Source organism: Pteropus vampyrus, unplaced genomic scaffold (assembly GCF_000151845.1).
Source record: "Pteropus vampyrus isolate Shadow unplaced genomic scaffold, Pvam_2.0 Scaffold53, whole genome shotgun sequence".
Classification (NCBI taxonomy): domain Eukaryota; kingdom Metazoa; phylum Chordata; class Mammalia; order Chiroptera; family Pteropodidae; genus Pteropus; species Pteropus vampyrus.
In genome coordinates, this window is record NW_011888834.1 from 1,370,812 (window position 1) to 1,378,247 (window position 7,436).

A 7,436-nucleotide genomic window follows, 5' to 3' on the forward strand; every position below is an offset into this window, starting at 1 on the left:
AGACACTGTGGAAAACAGTATAAGAGGGTCCTCAAAAAAATAAGAATAGAGCTACCATATAATCTAGCATTCCTTCTTCTGAGTATCTACCCTTAGAATGTGAACACATTTATTTGTAAATATATATGCACGCCTATGCCTATGTTTATTGTAGCATTATTCACAGTGGCCAAGACATGGAAGCAACCAAAGTGTCCTTTGATAGATGGTTGGATAAAGAAGATGTGGTACATATATCCAATGGAATATTACTCAGCCATAAGAAGAGATGAAATACTGCCAGTGACAACATGGGTAGACCTAGTGTGTATTACACTAAGCGAAATAAGTCAGACTTTCGGAAAAGGACAAGAACCATATGATTTCACTCACATGTGTGATATAAAACAGAAAGCAACGATGAACAAACAAAACAAACAAACAAAAAAAACCTCATTGACACGGACAGTATTAGGGTGGTTACCAGAGGAGAAAGGAGGTGGGGGAAGGTTAAACTGGGTAAAGGGGTCAAATATACAGTGACAGAAGGAGATTTGACTGGGTGGTGAGCACACAATCAGTCAGTACACAGATGATGTGTGATAGAACTGTACACCTGAAACTTATATAGTGTTATGAACCGATGTCACCCCAATACATTTAATTAAAAGAAAAAAACTTTAGCGCATTTCAAATGGAAAGGAGGGCTGCAGCTAAGGCAAGAACATAATTTTTCAACAACGAAACCGACATTTTTTCCTAGTTCTTTGTATCATTGGCCTAATGTGAAGCCTCGCTCTTGTGGTTACTCAAGCAACATTTATTGAATTAAATTTAGAGACAGCATCAAGTCCGCAGAGAAAAGGACCAGTCTGCTGACATCGCCTGAAACAGTTTTTCCTAGTCAGGGAGAAGAGACATAAAGAATGATGAGAAGGAAGACTGGGGATTTTGCTGTTCTAACATTTCTCTTTACCCCAGCAAGAAAGATGCTCTGACTTCCTCAAGACACCAAAGGAATTACACTGATCTGATGTTCTAACTTCTTTTTGGGAAGAAGTTTACTCAGGATTGATAGAAATAAGGAAGAATCTATGACAGAAACGAGAAGAAGAATTTCTCAAGGAACCTTGCTGATATCTCAGCATCTTGACCAGTGGCTCAGCTCTGGCAGCACAGGGTGCAAAGTGTGTTGCTGGGCCCCATGGTGAAGACATTCGTCAACATCTCAAGAAGCTGCCACCCTAGCTGCAGCTCATTTTCTCCTGTAGCCTGTCTCCCTGGCCATTTTAAACCATCACTGCTTCAACCCCACGGGCGGTTTTCTGGCAGCCGACTGATGTCTGAGGAATGTAGAAAATAAGGTCATTAGCTCTCCTCCAGTTAAGTCTTTCCTGTCATTTACAACAAGAGAACCTCAACTCCATGTCCTTCCTCAAGCAGAGGCATTTATTATCCAGACGAATTGCCCCAGAGATTGTTTTATTTTAAACATTTCGGGGACTCTGCATAGTTACTTCATACTTGTGTGAGCTCCCATTCTTTACAAGTCCTCGTTTTCTGATGGAAAGCTGGCTGGGAGGATGAGTGTGCGCATGCGTCTGACCCTCACCACTTGCTGGCAGGTGGATGTTAATGAGAAGTGGCTCCTTGCTTCCGGAGCAGCTTTTCTTCTGTGAGATTATTTCTTTGACATCTCAGTCTTTCCAACACTTCCCTGCTGCTTCCTCCAGGACATTAAAAACAATTATCTTAAGAAAAATAAAGCACGGCTGTTTCCTTTCTCTCTCTCAAGCTCACCCCACTGGAGCTTCATTCCTCTAGGCCTGTCTTTTCTGAGACAGGGGAGTACTGTGTAGGACTTCAATGTCTTTGCTTCTGACTAATTTCAGCAAGGATTGTAAATCCTGATGATAGAAGTTTATCATTTTGATTTGAGATACATGTCTAAATTTGGGCCCTCAGAGGAGTTTTTGCACCTACTGCATTTTCTTTCTCCACAAAATCTGAGCACAAGTGGCTTGGATCATTGACTCATGACCACATTAGAAATTCCTTAATGTATAATTTGTTGGGTGTTAGAAATTTGAACAGCAAGCAAAACACCTTTCACATACAATCTCTTTCATGCATCCTTAGTATATACGTACGCACGCACACACACACACACACACACACACACACACACACACACACACACACACACACACAGAGCCCAGAAAAGGATTTGGGGAAAAAAGTAACTTGGAGCGTTTACTATACATGCCCTTAGAGGCTGAAATTTAAACCGCTTTAAAAAAAAAAAAAAAAAAAAAAATTCTCAATTAACTTTCATTTTTGAAGACAGAGGACAAGGGAGAAATAACCTTTAAAAAAAATCTTACTATCTATTTTCAATGAAAGGAAGATTACAAATCTGAGAGAACCAGAGTTCCAACATGGTACTAAGCTTTACTTCCTGCAATTATTTCTAATGAAGTAACTGAACTGCATTGCATGTGGTGAAATACTGTTCCACTTAAAAGACTTTTAATTAAACTTGCAGCATTTTTCAAAGATGAGAGGAACCATAGCTCAGTTTGCACAATGTGTTTGAAATGAGGTTGGTTGGCTAGATATTTGCCACCAAAAAGCAACGTTTGTTTTCTTAAGAGCGAACTCGAGAAAAAACACGATCTGGGCTAGGAGGGCTGATACGCTAAAAAATATTGTTACATAAATTATTTAACCATGCTATACTTTCCTTTGATTTTTACTACTATTTTATAGTAGTATGAAGTTCATTAATGGCTCAGAGGAAGGAACAATTATAATTAAATTATTAATGTGATGCTCAATGCCTAGCATTTCACTATACTTTAATTGAGAAATGTCATTGATTCAAAAGATGTTTACTATGATACCATCATCTCGCCTGTTCTTGGTCTTTCAGCTCTGTGATCCTGATTTAAAGAGTTTTAAAAGAGGAACTTTTTTTCTGACCATAAATATTCATTGAACTAAGTTATACTCACGTGGATTTTGAGTGAGTTAAGGTTTTAGCATTTCTAATAGATGGCTTTAATAAATGGTTCCTAAACACATTCAACATTAACAGGACTATCTTTAAAAAGATATTTTCAAAATGGTGAGACTCTCCGTCTAAGACAAAGTGTGGATCCCAGACCATCAGGATCAGCATCCCTTAGAAACTTGTTAGAAATGTACATTCTTGGGCCCCATCCCAGACTGAATGAATCAGAAACTGGGGGTGTATGGCCCAGAGTTTTAACGGTCTGTGTTTTAACTCTCCCTCCATGTCCTTAAATGCTAAAATTAATAGCCACTGGCCTACTCGAAGCTAGAAGACTTTTAAAATAAAATGTTCTTGGGTATGTGTCTGTCAGTGTAAGTTTGGCTCTGGATTACAACTGATGATATTCTTTCAGACATCTGCAGTTCATTTATATGAGCGAGATGACCATGTCGGAGAATTAACTTGGATTTATTAGTGGTAAGACATTCGGAATGAGACACAAAGCAATTCATTCCCTCTTCAGCTGTAGAATTATCTGTATCTAGTAGCCTTACTCAGAAATTCAGAGTTAGTAGATTTGAGATAAGGCCTTGTAATCTACATGTTTAGCAAGTACCCCTAGAAGAGAGAAACTGCCACAGAGAGGACTCACACCAGTGCATTTAGAGTCTCAAATGGCTAAGAGATGAATGAGGACAGAACAGAATACAGAAATAAGAAAATTGAAAGAAAGTCAATTTGGAGCCTTATCGCAAAGTAAGTGCAAAATCTTTGCTTAGTGGCTGTTTTTTCCCCCCTGAGGGCTGACCCCATTAATAATCACAAAGCACACAATATTTGCTCACACAATATTCATCGTCCAGAGCTATACAAATAGCTTTAGTTGATCTCTTCTTTAAAGTACCCTAGAAATCTCATTAAGAGGAACTAATCCTGAATTTGGTTTGGTGTTCTAACTTTAATAAGCTTGTGAAAAAACAATAAAAACACACTGGTACAGAGAAGAGCAAACATAATTAGGGGTTAAAAACACAGGCCTCCAAGGAATGATTGTTCACACGATGTTGCAGTCATTCACTACATCTCATATTTGGTTTTGCTGTGGACCAATGACTCTCTAGTGAGGTGTGCAGTGACATGGAGAGTGAGAGGGGCCAAGAACGAAGCATCAGCAGGCCTGAGTTCTAGTCCTGACTAGAACGTTAATTTGTTTTATGACCTTAACCTGGCAAGCCTCTTGACTCTGAGTCCTCCAGTTTTTTCATAAGGATGGTAATGTTATCTACCTTGGAGGTAGTTTCATGGGTGGAATGAGATAAATGTAAAATTGTTTTGAAAAACAAAAGCAATAATGCAAACAAAATGTCTGTCTGTGTGTCTGTCTGTCTATCTATCATTCATCTATCTATCATCTATCATCTATCTATATCATCTATCGCTCATCCTTACCATAATATTGAGAATTAACAAGATGGCTAATAGTGAGGATCTACTGTTTTTAGCTTGAAAAAGTATAAAATGACTTAATCGATTTAAAATAAGTTTTTTAAATTGTGGAAAAAAACATTTAAATGAGAATCGTCTTAATTCAGCAGCAAAATTTAGGTGGGTATAAGAATTCTTACTAAAAAGATTCCATTAAGCAACTTGTAGAGAACCATGTGAATGCAAAAGACAATCACCAGACAGGACTGGTTTTCATCTGGTACTGTTTTTATGGGATGGAGTGAGATTAGCCGACTTCTTGTAGACTATAGGCATTAATAAGTAAAGGACATTTTAACTTTCCCTAGAGGAACCATGAAGTAAACAGGCAGGTGAATTATACATAGAGCAACCATATAACTTGCTATCCAAACTAGGACACTTTTAAGAGTAAAAAGGGGCACTATTAATAATTACACAGGACAGCAGGCATAAACCAGGACTGTCCCTGGTACACCAGGGCCTATGTCATTGAGTTATAAACACCCCTCCCCGAGGTGAGTAAAATGTCAGAATAAAATCATCCACAATAAGATTCTGAAATGCAGGCAGTTTTTCTGTACTGAGGTCAGTCACATCAGCACTGGACTGAGGAAATGTGAAGAGTGGCAGAGTGTGGAAACCTGGGGGTGAGCCGAAGGGGGCGACTTCAGGCAGGAGGGACAGAAGTGCTCCCAGGTTTCTCTGAAGTGAAGTATCAAGCATGTTCCTGAGCGGCTGTCTGCGGAGAAGTCATAGTACCAGACACACCAGCCTGGTGTGTCAAGTGTAGAGATGAGTGACTGTGAATAAAGCTTCAGGCCAATGTCAAGTCTACCAAATAGAGTTGCAAACAGCTCCCAGTCCTGCAAGCAAAAGCTACAGACATAAATCAAAGAGCAATCTTCCAATGCCGGCAGTGTGGAAAAGACTGGCCACTTGTCACGCTTCGGTGTTCTCGCCCGTTTCACACGTGGAGAGTAATCACAGTTAGTGGTGTCATCTGAGAGTTAAGATGGCAAGGGCAGAACTTGTCAGTGAGGTAAATGGAGAGGATTACATGCACCCCCATGTAGAGATACAATTTACCTCTTGCCATTTATATTAATCCCAGAAGCATAGGGAAATACTTAAAAATATCTTCTCTTTGAGGTGTTCCTTCTCAGGATTTCTAAAAAATGCCTTATTTCCGTGCCTTCTTTCCTTATCTTCGGCACCTGTTTATGAGAACATATCACGGCTTTATATTCCTGCCAGGGTAAGAAGAGATTTTACTAAAGGGATAAATCAAGGTTCACAGTAATCACATATTATAAGGATGGTTCTAAATTCTGAATAACATATAACCTGGCAACACTTGAAGGCCAGGGGAACTGCCCGCTCCTGGGAAAGGTGGGAAGTCAAAAGCCGGAGATGTGTCATAGTGTTGCCATCAAATACATCCTGGTCCTCAGGTATGTGAAGTCCTGGGCAGGAATGGCGTGCAGCGGTGGGCGTGGGCTTCCATGGCTGGACCGTTGGCTTCATCATCTAAGTGTCATTGGTTCTTTTGATGTGTCTGATATAAATTTTACAGTATCAGTCTTTCCAATAAAAGATTCCTTTTTGTTATTTCCTTATGGAGATCATTATAGAGTAATTGAAAAAGAAGTTTTTCATGTGAGGGCAAGAAGCACAAAATACATATTTATATACCTTTATTTATGTTTTGGCTGCTTTTTTTTTTAACCATATAATTGTCCCTGAAGGAAACGGTGTCAAATGTTGGCATTTGTTTTATGTTGTTACAAGAACATGAATAGAATAGGCCTAACATTTTCTTTCTTTGACTATAAATCCATTTTCATTATGTTATGCATTTATTGTATAAAGTTCTATATTATCAATTCACAAAATAATTCTGCAACTTGCATTATTCACTGAGCCCTCTGACATAATGAATACATTTAAAAACAGTCATGTGATATTAATATTTTTAACTAAATAGCAGTAGACACAGAAGCCAGTACATTGTTATCGCCAGGGCACTAATCCAGCCTTGGAACAAAGTATAATTCCCACAATTAGCTCACAACTGTTTTCCAGCACAGCTTTTCTCAGTAAATACATTAAAAGGATTTTAAAACAGCTATTTTCCAACTTCTGGCTAAACCATTTCTTCTTATAGAGAAGGAGCAATTTCTGAAGCCGGGTGAACTTTATGATATTTTTTCCCTCCCATTCTGATAAAATGGCTGGTCAGCATTCTGCTGTTCAATTTCTAAATCATGTTATTTCCTGAAAAGAGTCTTTCTGAAAACCATTCAGTCCTCTTTGCCAAATAAATATACCCACATATATATTTTCTTATTTTTCAGGATGGTAACAGTGGTACTTCAGGTGAGCAGGGCCCGGCCTTTGGTGGCTGGGGAAAGGCCTCTGACATGTGCCTGCTGACCGCGCCTCGCCCTTCGGCGTGGGGCTAGGTTCTCTGCGCTTCGTCGTATTCTCCTCAGATGGTCCCCACTTGCACACATTTGACAATTGCTTGGCAGTTTGAAGTTTTATTTTGGCTTTGATGTCTCAAGCTTCTCTTGTGTGTTTTTTTTTCTTTTTTTTTTAATTTAGATTTTTTAATTTTATATCCTTTTATTCAAAAGTGAGGTTAGATCCATGAGACAAGCCCCTCTGAAGTCAGAAAACCAGTCTCTGTTGATCCTGGGTGTTGCATGAAAATAACGCAGTATTTAGGCTTCTTCAGAGGACATTGCCAAACATGCCATGGCTAGATTCCCATGAATAGAGCATCCTAATATCTGGCAGATCTTGGCTTTCCAGGGTGCAGAACCCATAGCTGGGTCTTTGGAGGAAGTGTAAAAAAACGGTCAACTGTTTAATGACATAATGCGAATTTTTATAGGCTCATCTAATTCTAAAACCAGTCTGCTCTCTGAACGCTTGGGATAAAGCTTCACTCTCTCTCTGGAATCGTTTCACA